Genomic DNA, 17,250 nt, shown 5'->3' with positions numbered 1-17,250 from the left:
ACTTTTAATTGCAAAAACCACAATTACTTTTGCACCAACCAAATAGCTCATAACATTGTTCTAAGAGTTAAATGAATTATTAAATATACGTGAAACACAGAACAGTGCCTAGACATGGTAAGCCCTTCTAATTATTGGCTTTGTTATAATGTCAAATAATTCCAACATTTCAGTGGCTTACAACCACAAAAGTTTACTTCCTGGTTTCATGCTGAAGGGCAGCCCCTCTCTGGGATAAGCCCTAAGATGTACCATTCTTGTGACAGAGGAAAGGAACAAGGGAGCTGGCAGAAAAGTTGCTCAGACAGCCATCACATCCTCCAGACACCTTTGGCCAAAGCAAGTCACAGGACCAAGTCTAATATCAGTGGGACAAGAATGTTGCTCCTCTCACTGGGAGGCATGTCAATCACACAGCAATGAGCAGGAATATATAATCCTTTTATCGGGAGGCAAATAATGGGGGGGAAATTATAAAATCTAAAATATCCCTCAGTAAAAGTTAGTGATTATGCTTTTCACACATGGTAAAAGGAGTCGGCAAGGAAAAGTTTGGGCTCTGAAGTACAAAGATATAGGGGAAGATGAAGAGGATGACTGGGAGTTTGTCCTTTCATTTGGCCTCTTGGATATCATGGTTGGGAGACACAGCCAAAGGAGCTAGTTTCAACATAAAACCCAAACACAGGCTGGGCATGGTGGCTCATACCTGTAATCCCAGCACTTTGGGAGGCCACGGCAGGAGGCTCACTTGAGGTCAGGAGTTCAAGACCAGCCTGGTCAACATGGTGAAACCCTATCTCTACTAAAAATACAAAAATTAGCCAGGTGTGGTGTTGCTCACCTGTTATCCCAGCTACTCATGAGGCTGAGGCACGAGAATCATTTGAACCTGGGAGGCAGAGGTTGCAGTGAGCTGAGATCGTGCCACTGCACTTCAGCCTGAATGACAGAGCAAGATTCCATCTAAAAAAAAAAAAAAAACAAGGACTGTCTTGGGTCCTAGGTCCACAGGATAAAATATGACCCAGAGCCAGAGTAGCCGAGAAAGGCCTTCTCTCAACCCTGGGACTCGGATGCAGCAAGAAATGGACTCAGATGCAGTGTTTTACATCATCTCCAGGGATTGTCATTTTTGGAGGGTGGAGGACAGAACCCCCTGACCAAGGGCTTGGCATTTTCAGAGGCACCAACTCAGCAGCCACAGTGAATGTCCTTCCTTCTCACGTCTTATCAGACAGCCAAGGTCAGCCAGGGGATGCAGAGTGGGAGCTGAGAAGACTGGTCAGGGGGACACGTGAGAAACCCGTGGGACTACAGGGATGATAAGGGAAGACTCAGGGCTGGGTCCACGGGCGTTATGCAGTGCATTATGCAGTTAAATGCATGAACCAGCAAACACTGAACTGTCCTAGTCAACAAGTCCCTTTTGGTCCTCACAGGTTGCTGAGCTTTGCAAAATCAGGTCACTAGTAAAACTGTACACACACAAGGGCAAGATGTACGCACACCCAAAAATTATCTCTAGGCAGAAAAATGCAGACAGCACCACTGAACATTCAGAAGGCCTTTGCTCAACTCGACAGGCTGGGGGAAAGGGGTATGCTGCCAAAGGAAGGCCAAGGTGGCAGCTGTGACTGCCAGCTGGTGTCAAGATGGGATGGGAAAGCAGCAAAGGGGTGGTGATGTTCCCTTCTGGAAGTCCCCAAGATGCAGACTATATTCTGGAAGGAGATGAGTAACTATGGGTTGGAAATGAGGGTTAATATTAACATTATTCAATAATTATTATTAAAAATATTTTTAAAGCTTATAATTAGGTTGCCTCATATGAAATTGATATTTGACCAACTCTCATATGACCAGACTCATATGAATTGATATTTTACCAGTTCTGACCTGGGCGATTTCATAAAGCACAGTTTCACAGGGGGCAACCTAACATACGCCAGACACTGTGCTAGGCAGTTAACACATAATCATTTTATTCAATACCCATCTAGCCCTCAGTATTAGTCCATCTTCATGCTGCTGATAAAGACACACCTGAGACTGGACAATTTACAAAAGAAAGAGATTTAATGGACTGATAGTTCCACGTGGCTGGGGAGGCCTCACAACCCTGGTGGAAGGTGAAAGGCACATCTCACATGGTGGCAGATAAGAGAAGAGAACTTATGCAGGGAAACTACCCTTTATAAAACCATAAGATCTCATGAGACTTATTCACTATCACAAGAATAGCACAGGAAGGACCTACCTCCATGATTCAATTACCTCCCACTGGGTCCTTCCCACAACACGTGGGAAGTGTGGGAGCTACAATTTAAGATGAGATTTGGGTGGAGACACAGCCAAGCCATATCACCCTCCAAGATTCCATTACTATCTCCATTTAACAGAGGAGACTAAGGTTAAATTATTTGCCTGAGCTGGGCATGGTGGCACATGTCTATAAACCCAGCTACTCAGGAGGCTGAGGCAGGAGGATCACTTGAGCCGAGGAGGTCAAGGCTGCAGTGAGCCATGATCACACCACTGCATTCCAGCCTCTAAGATAAAAATAAAAAATAAATTAAAAAAAAATTTGCCCAGCCGGGCGCAGTAGCTCATGCCTGTAATCCCAACACTTCGGGAGGCCGACGTGGGCGGGTCATGAGGTCAGAAGATCGAGACCATCCTAGCCAAGATGGTGAAACCCCGTCTCTACTAAAAATACAAAAAAATTAGCTGGGTGTGGTGGTGCATGCCTGTGGTCCCAGCAACTTGGAAGGCTAAGACAGGAGAATTGCTTGAACCTGAGAGGCGGAGTTTGCAGTGAGCTGAGATCATGCCACTGCACTCCAGCCTGGTGACACAGCAAGACTGTCTCAAAAACTAACAAAAAAACTTATTTGCCCAATGTCACATGGCTAATAAATTACAGACCTAAGATATAACCCAGAGGGTGAGAATCTGGGGCCCAAACCTTTCACTAGAGGGCTCTGGCTGCTCAATGTGGGTTCCAAGGATCAACAGCAGCAAGCCTTTCCTGGGAGCTTGTTTGAAATGCAAAGTCTTATTTGCACATCCATGATCACGGCAGCATTAGTCACAATAAGCAAAAGATGGAAAGAACCCAAATGTCAGCATGCTGACTGATGAATGAATAAAATGGATAAATGTAGTATATACAACAGTATATTATCCAGTCTTAAAAAGGAAGAAAATACTGACATGATGCACCTTGAGGACATCGTGCTAGGTAAAATAAGCCAGTCATAAAAACACAAATACTGTGTGATTCCACTTATATGAGGTCCCTAGAGTAGTCAAATTCATAGAGACGAAAAGTAGAATGGAGGTTGCTGGGAGTTGGGGAGAGGGAAGAATGGGGAGTTGTTTAATGGGTAGAGTTTCAGCTGAAAACTGAAGATGAAAACAGTTCTGGAGACTGGTTATACAACAATGTGATATACTTAATGCCACAAAACTGTATACTTAAAAATAGTTAAAATGGTAAGCTTTGTATTATGTATATTTTATCACAATAAAAATGATTTCAGGCCGGGCATGATGGCTCACGCCTATAATCCCAGCACTTTGGGAGGCCAAGGCAGGTGGATTGCCTGAGGTCAGGAGTTCGAGACCAGCCTGGCCAACATGGTGAAACCCCGTCTCTACTAAAAATACAAAAATTAGCCAGGCATGGTGGCCTGCACCTGTAATCCCAGCTACTCAGGAGGCTGAGGCATGACAATCGCTTGAACCCAGGAGGTGGAGGTTGCAGTGAGTCATGATTGCTCCACTGCACTCCTGCCTGGGCGACAGAGCAAGACTCTGTCTCTAAAATTAATTAATTAATTCATTCATTCATTCAAAAAAGAGTCTCAGGACATGCCAAGTTTGTCTTTTTTTTTTTTTTTTTTTTTTTAAAGACAGGGTCTTGTGCTGTTGCCCAGGCTAGAGTACATAAAGCACAGTGGTGCAATCGTGGCTCACTGTAGCCTCAAGCTCCTGGACTAAAGAGATCCTCCTGTCTCAGCCTTCTGAGTTCCTAAAATTACAGGGGCATGCCACCATGCCCAGCTAATTTTTTTAGTTTTTTAGAAATGGAGGTCTCATTTTGTTGCCCAGGCTGGTCTTGAACTCCTGGCCTCAAGTGATTCTCCTGCCTTGGCCATCCAAAGTGCTGAGATTACAGGTGTGAGCCACTGTACCCAGCCAAGACTTGCCTTTATGATAAGATCCTCAGGTATCCTGTGCACATTAACACTTGAGGAACATTACCACTGACTAGACTATCAGGCCGCCCGTATAGGGATGGCTGTTTACAGGGAAGAGTACAAGGTAGCATAAATGCAGAAAACAAGGGAGAGCAGCTCTGAACACAGGTTCCCCTTTGCAGGTGTGCTCCATGCTTAGGATGCAATTGCACTCCAGCCTCCTCCCTTTCCCACCCTGCACCAGGAAGTGCTCTTGACTAATGGAGTCTTGGCGTGCCAGCCATCAGCTGGGACAACAGGGCTTGCTTCCCCCACCATGTTTAGCTTGGCTGCTTGGAGCCCCTTGGCCGCCAACTGAAGTCACCGTAGTGCCTCTGAGCTCTGCTACAGATGAAATTAATTCCTCCAGAGCTGAGGGAGCCTGGGCAGGCAGAGGAGCGAGCGCTGGGCTGGTGGAGCAAACTGCTTTGGCAGCAGCTGTTTCATTTGGGGAACTAATGAGACTCGAGGAAAAACCTGCCGAGGGATGCCAAGTGCTTGTTTGCTTGTGGAGTTGATATAGCCTTGGCCAAATTGGACAATGATGCAAAAATGTCCATCATTTTTTTTTTTCTGTTCAATTTTGTGACTCCGTCTTGCATTTCAGAAGAAGAAGGATTAAAACTGTGTCTGTCGCCAGGCTACCCCTCAGTTCCACAGAGATTCAGAGAAGATAAGCACCTTACAATGCAGGTATTCCAAAAGATCATTGTCTGCATCTCCTACTGACTCATTCACCGCCAAGCCCCAACCTCACCTCTTAAGTGTTTTTTTCAAAACTGTTTGGTTCTCTGCTGCTTTTTGTAGCCAATGCATATCTCTTTGCAGCAGATATAACATTTTAAAAGCCGCAAACCCAGGTGAGCAAAAATATAATCTCTTTTACTTCCTTATAACTGAATTTTATTATTTTTCAGGGCCCCCACTCTATGTGGCTGCAGTAAACCTAATCCTGTTCAATTGAGGATAAACTCGGACAATTCAGGAAGAACTCAGCAAATTCAAGGTTTCATTGGTTATTTCATGGTCTACTTCCTTCTGCCTTCTCCTTCCAGTTGCATCGCATTTCTGGGAGGTGTTCATAGCATCATGGCATTGGTGGGGGGCATTCTTTGGCCCTTGGATATCCCTTTGGTAGCCACTGAGAAGTTGCTTCTCTTCAATCAACGTCGTTACTCCTCTTGACTTCATGGGGACTTCATGCTTTCTGGTCTCACTAGTCAGTGATGGCCATTTTCCATCATTCCCTGTACAAGGCTCTCACCACCCCCACCATGCTAACCTTGGCCACAGAAGCATGTTCTCTTTTCCTAGGAGGTGCTGGAGATGTTGATGACGCAGTGAGCCTGCCCCTGACCAGTCTGCTCAGACAACACTCACAGCCACCTCTTATCTACCATTTCAAGCTGAGCCGGGTAGAAGCTTCTCTGAAAGGCCTGACAGCTGAGGCACCAGTCCCCAGTGCTCTTGATCTCCCAACCTCACTAGAGTTTACTTATGCAACCCCTCCCCCACTTGAGAGTCAGGTGAGGGAACAAGAGCCAAAGTCCTTTCTAAAACAGACTTGTGGCAGATTGGATTTCCCAAAGATGGAGGCAATAACATCTCTTGTCCAACTTGCTCTTCTTGTAATGTAACCTTGATACTCCATCCATGGAGTGGTGGAGTCTGTATCTCCTTCTGTTTTAGTCCATTTTCTATTGCATATAACAGAATACCTTAAACTGGGAAATTTATAAAGAAACGAAATTTATTTCGTACAGTTCTGGAGGCTGAGAAGCCCAAGGTCAAGGCGGGTGCATCTGGTGAGGGCCTTCTTGCTGATAGGGACTCTCTGCAGAGTTCTGAGGAGGGCACTACATGGGAAGGGGGCTGAGTGTGCTAGCTCAGGTGTCTCTTTCTTATAAAGTTAGCAATGCCACTCCCATAATAACCCATTAATTCATTAACCCATCAATCCATGAATGGATTAATCTACTCATAAGGGCAGAGCATCCATGGTCCAATCACCTCTTAAAGGCTTCACATTTCAATAGTGCCACATTAGGGTTTTAAGTTTCAACATAAGTTTTGGGGGGGATAAACATTCAAACCATAGCACCTTCCCTTGAACCTGAGTAGAACTTTATGACTGCCTCCATCAGTAGAGGACGGTGGAAGAGATACTATATGGCTTCCAAGGTTAGATCATTTTAAAGCTATGCATTTCTATCCTCCTGTCTTGGGATACTTGCTCTTAGCACCCAAATCCTATGCTGCAGAAAAGTCCAAGTAGCCATGGAGAGACTTGTGGAGAGGACTGAGATCCCTGACCCTGGCCCCAGCTGAGTTCTCCAACAGTCAGCACCAACTTACCAGCCATATGAATGAGCCATCTGGAAAACAGATCTCCTAACCACCTCCCAACCCCACGCCATCAAGCCATCCCAGCTGATGTCACTGGAGCAGAGAAGGCCCTGCCCAAATTGCAGAACAGTGAGCAAAATAAATAAGAATTGTTGTTTTAAGCCACTAAGTTTTGGGGTGGTTTTTACACAGCAATAAATAACTGATTCCATACTTATCCACACCTAATTCTCTTGTATCTCCTTGTTTCTGTCTCTTCCCAGGGAGATGTTATCATTTCTGTAGTGATAAAATTGCCTCCTCATCTACCCTTTCCAAGTTTTTTATTATGATATAAACCATACATCCGAAGTTCTTTAGGACTTAAGCTTTTGAAACCATTAAAAAAAAAAAACCCTGGCTTTTATAAAGCAAAATCCTTGGTTTTCAAAATTATTGTCAGGTGCCAAGCATTTCAAAAACCTGTTTTGAAACTCAAAAGGTGAGTGTTGGCTTTTTTTCTTCTTCTTCTGTGCATTCCTGCCATAACAGCCATCCCTGGATGGTGATGAGTATGGAATACTGCAGTCTCAGGTGGGAGGGCAAATGATATATGAAATTTCCAGAAGTGGTGGGATGCACTGGGTAATATAATATTATCATGCTATTTTTACCCAAGCAGATACAAATCTCCAGTGTGCAAGGTTATCCTGTTCCTTCATTTTATTTAAATCAACTTCAATCCAACTCTGGGAGGCCATCCACTGTCCTGGTGGAAAACGGGACTTCAGTGATTATCAGAACACCTTTTCTGAGCACCACCCCCTACCCACAAGGGATGAACAAAAGTTCTCAGGTCTTAGCCCTATTCTTTCAAGGCAATACTCACAGGTTTTGCCCCAGGTAGTCTCTGCTGAGATGCACATTTTCCAAGCCAGTCAGCAAAGTTTTTTTTGTAAAGGGTTAGTCAGTATTTTCAACTTTGCAGGCCATACAGTTTATGTTGCAACTACTCAGTTCCGCTGTTGTATTGCAAAAGCAGCCACAGGCAAATCCGTAAATGAATGGTCTCGTCTGTGTTGCAATAAAACTTCATTTACACAAACAAGTGGCAGCCATAGTTTGCTGACTCTGGGTCTATGCCCACACAAGTCCCTTGAATTCCTGTGTTTCTCTGATTATGTCCCAGGGAGAGGCATCGAAATATTTTCTTTTGAAACAGTATCTCTGTCACTCAGGCTGGAGTGCAATGGTGGGATCATGGGATATCCAATGAGGCTTCATTGGAGCTTATGCTTGGGCATAAGGGAGGCGGCACAAGAGAGAGAGGGAATTCCTTAAACCAATTCCCTGAAAAGAGTGGGCAGGGCTTTTTTATTAGGCAAAACATGGGGATTGACATCAGGGGGAGGGTATGCAGGCTGTACTGGGCAAGGTATGTGAAGGGTAGGGTGTGCAGTTCAGTATACCAGGTTGCAATGGCTGTTTGGAGTCATGGGTCACCTGGTGGTCTGGCCAGCAGCAACAAGGCTATAAATCCACTGTTCAGCATTCCCTCCCAAGGTGGGATACTCTGCAACCTTGGTTATCTCCTAGAGCCAGTTCCTGGAATTTTTAGCATTGAGGTAGTGGGGTGGGTTTGTGATCAGTGAGACTGCATGAAAGAATGCTCTAGAGCATGTGAGCTGAACCAACCCCATCTCTACTGTGTCTCATTCCCCGCTGAGAGAATTTATTCTCCCTCTTCTCAAGGAGAAAGAGCAGTGGTTTCATCTTTTGGAGCTACTTCCTGCTGGCCAGGGTCATTGTTTCTGTCTAATTTATGAGGTCATAAAAACCTCTTGATTTAGTGTTTTATAGGAGCTTGGCTCCTCCTGGGATGGTAGGGGTTGGGATCCTTGCACCACTATGAGTTTGACATGAACTGTTGAAGCCTGAAAGACAAACTTCAACCATCTGCACCCCTGTTGAATATAACAGATAATTATTTTTAAAATCAAATAGCACACAGTAATAATTAACAAAATGCTTAAGCTCAGTTTAACAATGCTTATAAGAAGGGATTGAATGCCATTTGAAATTTAAGTTAGCAGGCTGGAAAACCAGTCTCCTGTTGTCTGAAATATAAAGCAAACAGACTTTTAATAGACGCATTTCTATGGAAACAGAAGAAAAACAAGCATTAATGGTGGGCATAATCTATCCAGATGTTAGATTCAAAGCATCTTTAGTTACATAGGAAGGCAGTGGCAATCTGACAAGTTCTCACCTGTATCATAAAGAATAAGCTTTAGCTTGCAGGGAATCAGGAAAAAGACAGTAGAAATCCTATTAAATCAGAAAATGGAAGAAAAATTTGAAAACATTAGTTTGGAGACTTGTAGTCCAGAGAAAGGACTTAAGATTCAATCCAAACAGTGGCAAATAATTTTTCAACTCAAAAACAATGAGCAAAAACAATGAACAAGAACAGAATCTAACAGCAGGTATATTATAAGCTTTCTCCATCCAGTCTTTCATTTTTGTCAATGACAAATCACAGCAGGACCAATTTGCAAAAGAAGTTTTGATCTTATTACACTTGGCCTGATTATTTGCATAAAGCGCAACAAAAATAATTATTTCCCATACAGGGTCTCTTTTAAATTGGCTTTCCTAGAACTTTTTCCATAAGGAATACCAGATTTGACTTTTTAAAGCCTCAAGCCCAGTCGCACATTTATCTGTGCCTGCAAATACCTATATGAGTTGGGTGAATTCCTCTCTTCTAGAGGTCCCAAGATAAACTGGGGCTTTTGGGCCTGTTAGAAAGTGATGTTCTTGCCGGGCATGGTGGCTCCTGCCTGTAATCTCAGCACTTTGGAAGGCCAAGGCAGGCAAATCACCTGAGGTTGGGAGTTTGAGACAGCCTGGCCAACATGGTGAAACCTTGTCTCTACTAAAATTACAAAAAATTAGCCATGTGTGGTGGCATGCACCAGTAGGCTCAGCTACTCGGGAGGCTGAGGCAAGAGAATCCTCTGAACTCGGGAGGCAGAGGTTGCACTGAGCCAAGATCATGCCACTGCCTGGGTGACAGAGTGAGACTCTGTCTCAAAAAAAAAAAAAAAGGAAACAAAAGAAAAGAAAAAAAGGCAAAAAGAAAGTTATATTCTTTACTTACCACAGGTTAGGAACCCTATGCAGGGACTGGATAGACAAGGTATGAGGCCAGTTCTCCCAAGGAGCTTTTATCAGCTCTATAAGTCAACTTTGATTCCCTAAAGCAGTCTGCTTATATGTGAAAGCATGTCATTTCAGTGAAAGCCTTGGTAAATAACCAATATCTCCAAGTGTGTCCTATCATAAAAGAAAACAGATTCTTATTGCACTTATGCAAATAACTATATTGCTATAAGTTAAGAATACTCATAGTTTTCAAATTCTATTTGAAAATAGAGAAATTAGAGAAATTTTGTTCACAGAAGCACACTTGACTCAATTGTTAAAACCTGTAGGTAGCTCAAAAGAAAAAAAAAAAAGTGTTCTTGACTCTGAAAAACAAAATAAAAAGGACCAGCAGCGTTTCAAGCAAAATCTTTTATCAGTTTGGTCCGTGCAATTAACTTCTGGTCTGTTCAATATTTATGAATACATTACCTCCCCAAGAAAGTCTTGGAAATTTTTGCCTCTATTCTAATGACTCAATCCTCAAAGTTATCAGAGACCTGCATTCAAGAGTATCTGTCAGAGTCCTCTAGCTGATTCTAAACTGTCTTTTGACTAAGATCAAAACAAGACGATTGTCTGTAGAGGACCAAAGTCTTAGGGCAGCCACAGTGAAAGACACAATTGACAAGGAAATCTAGTCATCCGTGGGGCACACAGTAATTTAACATAACAATCATAACTAACAACACAATACTGAGATATATTAGAATTATAGGAATTTTATATAATTTTGTGATACATACAAATAACATATAAATATAACCCAAAGAAAGTTAAACACCATTTTATATTTGACAATGTTTCCTGCATGGTTTTTATGTACCAAATAAGCTAGATACGTCTCTTTTGGACTTCACAGAACCTAATATATAAAAAGGTCAATCCAGTCAAAAAAAGGTTTAGAGTATGATTTTGAAAAGTTAATCAAATATCAAAGGTTTAAAACACTTCATCACAAAATAGAACCACAGTTTATTTTAGTCAAAGTGATTAACTCAAAGATTTCAAAAAAGCAAAAATCCATTGGTCTTTTATAGAGAGGAGACAGCTTTCCAAACAACAAAACCCAAAAAAGACAGCTTAAAGCCAACTGAATCTGTCTCTTCTCTCTCCCTTTTTCCTGCAGGCAAATGAAAATCTTGTTTAAAAGAGAAAACCAAATGTTACCTCTGCATTAGTGTATTAATGCTAAAGTTCATTTTAATAAAATTTTATAAACAAATCTATCGAACTGTAACCAATTTGACCATAAGGTAAGATTTTTATAAACCTTTTATAACCCTTTATAATTTTTTATTAAAGAACCGATCAATACTCCAAGAAAACCCTGTTACTCTGACACATGGGCCCAAATTCTAGCCCTGCATCAATCTGATTTTATTTTAATGTGTGATTTATGGGAAAACTAAATAATCTTAATTTTAGCCAACTTTCTCACACAATTTTCTTAATAATATTAATTTTTCACCAACCTTCTTCAAGTTGCTTAAACCATCAGTTTTATTCTATCTTTCTTTTTTTTTTTTTTTTTTTTTTTTTTTTGAGACGGAGTCTCGCTCTGTCACCCAGGCTGGAGTGCACTGGCCGGATCTCAGCTCACTGCAAGCTCCGCCTCCCGGGTTTACGCCATTCTCCTGCCTCAGCCTCCCGAGTAGCTGGGACTACAGGTGCCCGCCACCTCGCCCGGCTAAGTTTTTGTATTTTTTTTAGTAGAGACGGGGTTTCACCGTGTCAGCCAGGATGGTCTCGATCTCCTGACCTCGTAATCCGCCCGTCTCGGCCTCCCAAAGTGCTGGGATTACAGGCTTGAGCCACCGCGCCCAGCCTCTATCTTTCTTTTAACCTAAGATAATCTTTAAACCTGCAAACCCCGAAAATCCGAGACAGGTCTCAGTTAATTTAGAAAGTTTATTTAGCCAAGGTTGAGGACGGACGCCTGAGACACAGCCTCAGGAGGTCCTGATGACATGTGGTCAAGATGGTCAAGGCACAGCTTGGTTCTACACTTTAGGGAGACATGAGGCATCAATCAATATATGTAAGATGTACTGTACATTGGTTCCCTCTGGAAAGACAGGATAACTCAAGCAGGGAGGGGGCTTCCAGGTCACAAGTAGGTGAGAGACAAACGGGTTGCATTCTTTTTTTTCTTCTCCTTTTTTAGATTATTATTCGTTTTATTATTATACTTTAAGTTCTGGGATACATGTGCAGAACGCACAGGTTTGTTACATAGGTATACACGTGCCGTGATGGTTTGCTGCACCCATCAACCCGTCATCTACATTAGGTATTTCTCCTAATGCTGTCCCTCCCCTAGTCCCCTACCCGCTGACAGGCCCCAGTGTGTGATGTTCGCCTCCCTGTGTCCATGTGTTCTCATTGTTCAGCTCCCACTTATGAGAACGTGCGGTGTTTGGTTTTCTGTTCTTGTGTTAGTTTGCTGAGAATGATGATTTCCAGCTTCATCCATGTCCCTGCAAAGGACATGAACTCATCCTTTTTTATGGCTGCATAGTATTCCATGGTGTATATGTGCCACTTTTTCTTTATCCAGCCTGTCATTGATGGGCATTTCGGTTGGTTCCAGGTCTTTGCTATTGTGAATAGTGCTGCAATAAACATACATGTGCATGTGTCTTTAGAGCAGCATGATTTCTAATCCTTTGCGTATACACCCAGTAATGGGATCGCTGGGTCAAATGGTATTTCTGGTTCTAGATCCTTGAGGAATCGCCACACTGTCTTCCACAGTGGTTGAACTAATTTACACTCCCACCAACAGTGTAAAAGTGCTCCTATTTCTCCATATCCTCTCCAGCATCTGTTGTTTCCTGACTTTTCAATGATTGCCATTCTAACTGGTGTGAGATGGTATCTCATTGTGGTTTTGATTTGCATTTCTCTAATGACAAGTGATGATGAGCTTTTTTTCATATGTTTATTAGCTGCATAAATGTCTTCTTTTGCAAAGTGTCTGTTCATATCCTTTGCCCACTTTTTGATGGGGCTGTATGTTTCTTGTAAATTTGTTTAAGTTCTTTGTAGATTCTGGATATTAGCCCTGTGTCAGATGGGTAGACTGTAAAAATTTTCTCCCATTCTGTCCGTTGCCTGCTCACTCTGATGATAGTTTCTTTTGCTGTGCAGAAGCTCTTTAGTTTAATTAGGTCCCATTTGTCAATTCTGGCTTTTGTTGCCATTGCTTTTGGTGTTTTAGTCATGAAGTCTTTGCCCATGCCTATGTCCTAAATGGTATCTTTTGAGTTTCTGATTAGCCTTTCCAAAGGAGGCAAACAGATGTGCATTTATCTCAGTGAGCAGAGGAATGACTTTGAATAGAATGGGAAGCAGGTTTGCCCTAAGCAGTTCCCAGCTTGACTTTTCCCTTTAGCTTAGCGGTTTTGGGGTCCCAAGATTTCCAAGACTTATTTTCCTTTTACCAACCCTTTAAATTAGACAAAATTAGTTTTTCTTAAAAAACCACATTCCCATGCCTTTTTACCAAAAACGTATAATTTTTATTTTTAACATAAGCAATTATAATTATGTATCAGGTGCAGAGTCTGGGACATAGGACAGAACAGCAGATAATGTCTAACTTTCTAGCATAGCTAGGGCTCATGTCTAACACCATATGTACCCAAACCTTACCTAGAATCTATTACTTTTTTTTTTATTTTTTGAGGCAGAGTCTCACTCTGTCACCCAGGCTAGAATGCAGTGGCGTGATCTCAGCTCACTGCAACCTCTGCCTCCAGGTTCAAATAATTCTCGTGCCTCAGTCTCCCGAATAGCTGGGATTACAGGTGTGTGCCACCATGCCTGGCTAATTTTTGTATTTTTAGTAGAGACGATGGGGTTTCACCATGCTGGCAAGGCTGGTCTTGAACTCTTGGCCTCAAGTGATCTGCCCACCTCAGCCTCCCAAAGTGCTAGGATTACAGGCATGCGACATCGCGGCCAGCTGAATCTATTATTGTTAATAATAAAAACTACAATTACTTTCACACCAACCTAAAAATAGCTCTAAAGCCAGCATGTCGAATAATTATCAAAAGTCATAAAAGCAGTTTATTACTTCAAAGCCATCTAGTAAAGACAGTATCTGAGCTGTCTAATGTAGACCAAATGCTTAAATTTTGAAGTTGTTTTTATTTTATTCATAATCTTTAAATTATTATTAGTAATACCAAAGATTACTAACGTCATGTGAACTAAAAGGCATTCAAGTTTTCATTTTTTGACAAAGTATATTATTTAAGCACTTGTTTTTCTTTAAGCCAATTAATTAGAGCTCTTTTTTATAAACATCACACACAACACATATAAATACACAGACAGAAGCAGATCTGGTACAGTAATACATTTTTCATTTGCCAGTTTCTCTCTTGACAATTTTAGACCACGAGTCTTTTGATTACCTGTTTCCTGCCTAAATACAGCTAGGCAACTCTAAATTTGCATTTGTAAAGGAACAACTCAGGTGAAACAAGATAGAGGACTGATATTTTACTCAAACCAAGGGAAAATGGTGTGAGCAAAAGTTCAATTAAGATGGCCAGGACACGGACCAGGTGCGGTGGCTCAAGCCTGTAATCCCAGCACTTTGGGAGGCCAAGGCGGACAGACTGCTTGAGGTCAGGAGTTCAAGACCAGCCTGACCAACATGGTGAAACCCTGTCTGTACTAAAAATTACAAAAATTAGCTGGGCATGGTGGCACACGCCTGTAATCCCAGCTACTCGGGAGACTTAGGCACGAGAATCACTTGAACCTGGGAGGCAGAGGTTGCAGTGAGCCGAGAAGACTGAGCCACTGCACTCCAGCCTAGGCCACAGAACAGGCCACTCCATCTCAAAAAAAAAAAAAAAAAAAAAAAAGATAGCTAGGGAAAGCAGACACTCTTACTCATGGAGATTTCCTTAAAGATGTAAATTTTTTAATTGGATTATTGGCTTTGGGGTGGAGCCTTTTAAGGAACAAGGCCAGAAAAGTCCGTTTCTAAGGCCTAATAAGCAGGCACAGCTGGATGGCAAAACAGATTCCCAGGGATTGAGGATCCCATTTTTATCCCGAGTCCTGGTTCCCCAAAAAGAGGGAAATGCTACAAGACAGGACAGTGCAATGCTTCCACAGCACATCTCACTGCAAGGACATTTCTCCCATGCTGGTGGGCAGCCCAGTACCAATCAGAGCATTTGGTAATCAGCCCATCCCCCCATTCCATACCTTCTAGGTACCCAAGAGCACACTCTTCTTGTCTAAATGTTCAAAGAAAGAAGTATCGCCCTGCAGTAATAAACATTCACTGTAAGCAACCATCATTAGCCATCCCTAAAAGTGTATTTCTTATCTAGCTGTTACACACCAAGGCTAAAAGTTTTCTCATAATGTAAACTAATATGTGATACCCCCAAAAGTCAGAATGTTTAGGTAACGTAATGTTATGCCCAGACCGTTAGTTCCCCAAAGAAGACCACCAGAGTCCAGAGTCAGAGCCAAGCGGCAAGGATCTTTACTACAAGTTCGAACTTGGTCCCTCCATTCCACAGCATATAAGAGGGCCCGGAACAATGCGAGTGCTTGCTTTTTTATAGCCCGAAAGTTACAGGGGAACAAAGGAATTCTTTTGGTCCCCGCGCTTTTAGTAAAACTTCGAACGGCTGTCTCCTTATCGGAGACTTTCCAGGTGGTGTTTGTACACACCAAGGCTAAAAGTTTTCTCATAATGTAAACTAATAAGTGATACCCCCAAAAGTCAGAATGTTTAGGTAACGTAATACAAAACAAAGCAAAGCATTAGATTGTGAGAGGAATCTGTCTGCTTACAATTCATGGCGTTCTATGAGGAAAACAGAGGTTTCTCCCCAAACAGGGTCTGTGATGCCTCCTCTGTTTTTCCAAGGAGTCCTAGGCTGTTAGAAATGACCTGAGGTCCTCTCTTGCAGGCATTGTGGGTGGCAAGGAGACAGACAGAAGTTGTGGGAAGAACAATACAGTTGGCTCCCGGAACTGAAGCCGGGACAAACCGGTTAGGAAAATCCCTGCCAGAGGTCGTAAACATGTCAGAAGAGTAACTGAAATAGCTCGGATGGCGGGAGATGGCAGGAACCAATCAAGAACAGCCAACTCGCACTGTTCAAATATCAACCAATCCCAAGCTTGCGTCGTTCAAAAAGACCCCTATGACTCTGTACTTGTTTACTGCTGACTATAAAAGACAGTTCCTAACCCTCCTCAGGGCTCTCGCTCGACACTCGGTCGGGGGTCCAGGTTCGAACCTGCAATAAAGATCCTTGCCGCTTGGCTTTGACTGCAGTCTCTGGTGGACTTCTTTGGGGAATAAACGGACTGGGTACAACAAAGTAAATGGAGAAACAATTTAGTCAACTAAAAGAAAAAAAATTTTTCAAAAACCAAGATCCAAGAAGAAAAACAAAAGCATAAAAGACTTTTAAAATTAATCTGGCTTTTAACCATAGAGCTCTTTTTCAAAAAGAAAAATATATATTTTAAAATATTTTATTGCCAGACTTTAGCCAGGACAAACAGCCAATACCTCTGGCTTTTAAGCATTTTCTCCCCAAAGGTATTTTCCAAATGAAACAATAAGCCTTAACTAGATTATGACATGATTAAGATTATGACTTAATCATGGATGCACAAAGTGTTTCCAAAGAGATGACAAGCAGCTTTTAGAAGATCTAGAATCGCCCCAGAGGTAGCTCAGAAAAAAAAAAAAAAAAAATTCAAGACAGGAAATCAGAAGCTGTCCATGGAGGGGAAAAGAATTAATAAATGGCAAAAGTCCCACATGTTATCAAACCAGAAAGAACTCATTCCCTAAGCCAGGAATTGAACCCTAGCCACCTTCATCAAATGACAAACCCTTAGCTACTGAACCACAGCATGAGGCAGCCACCACTGTTTCTCCCAGAAGGTATCTAGAGCAGTCATTGTTGAACTTGCAAAACATTTTTAACTGCTCAAGAGAACTATTTTTTTTTATTATACTTTATGTTCTAGGGTACATGTGCACAACGTGCAGGTTTGTTACATATGTATACATGTGCCATGTTGGTGTGCTGCACCCATTAACTCGTCATTTACATTAGGTATATCTCCTAATGCTATCCCTCCCCCCTTCCCCCACCCCACAACAGGTCCTGGTATATGATGTTCCCCTTCCTATGTCCAAGTGTTCTTATTGTTCAATTCCCACCTATGAGTGAGAACATGAGATGTTTGGTTTTCTGTTCTTGCGATAGTTTGCTGAGAATGATGGTTTCCAGCTGCATCCATGTCCCTACAAAGGACATGAACTCATCCTTTTTTATGGTTGCATAGTATTCCATGGTGTATATATGCGCCACATGTTCTTAATCCAGTCTGTCACTGATGGACATTTGGGTTGGTTCCAAGTCTTTGCTATTGTGAATAGTGCCAAAGACTAGTTGTGACATGATCA

General features: G+C 42.3%; 1 long non-coding RNA gene across 1 annotated transcript in view; it reads right to left on the bottom strand.

Annotated features, from left to right (window-relative positions):
• The window catches only part of LOC144338091 (uncharacterized), a 183,736-nt gene extending 167,956 nt beyond the window's left edge, over positions 1-15,780 (bottom strand). The window contains exons 1-2 of the long non-coding RNA XR_013411902.1: positions 15,612-15,780; positions 9,733-9,908 (exon numbers count right to left, since the gene is read on the bottom strand). This is a non-coding gene — a long non-coding RNA (uncharacterized LOC144338091). The remainder of the gene's footprint in view (positions 1-9,732; positions 9,909-15,611) is intronic.
• Between the last annotated feature and the right edge of the window lie 1,470 nt (positions 15,781-17,250).

Source organism: Macaca mulatta, chromosome 20, assembly GCF_049350105.2.
Source record: "Macaca mulatta isolate MMU2019108-1 chromosome 20, T2T-MMU8v2.0, whole genome shotgun sequence".
NCBI classification, from domain to species: domain Eukaryota; kingdom Metazoa; phylum Chordata; class Mammalia; order Primates; family Cercopithecidae; genus Macaca; species Macaca mulatta.
This window is presented reverse-complemented; position numbering and strand designations above follow the sequence as displayed.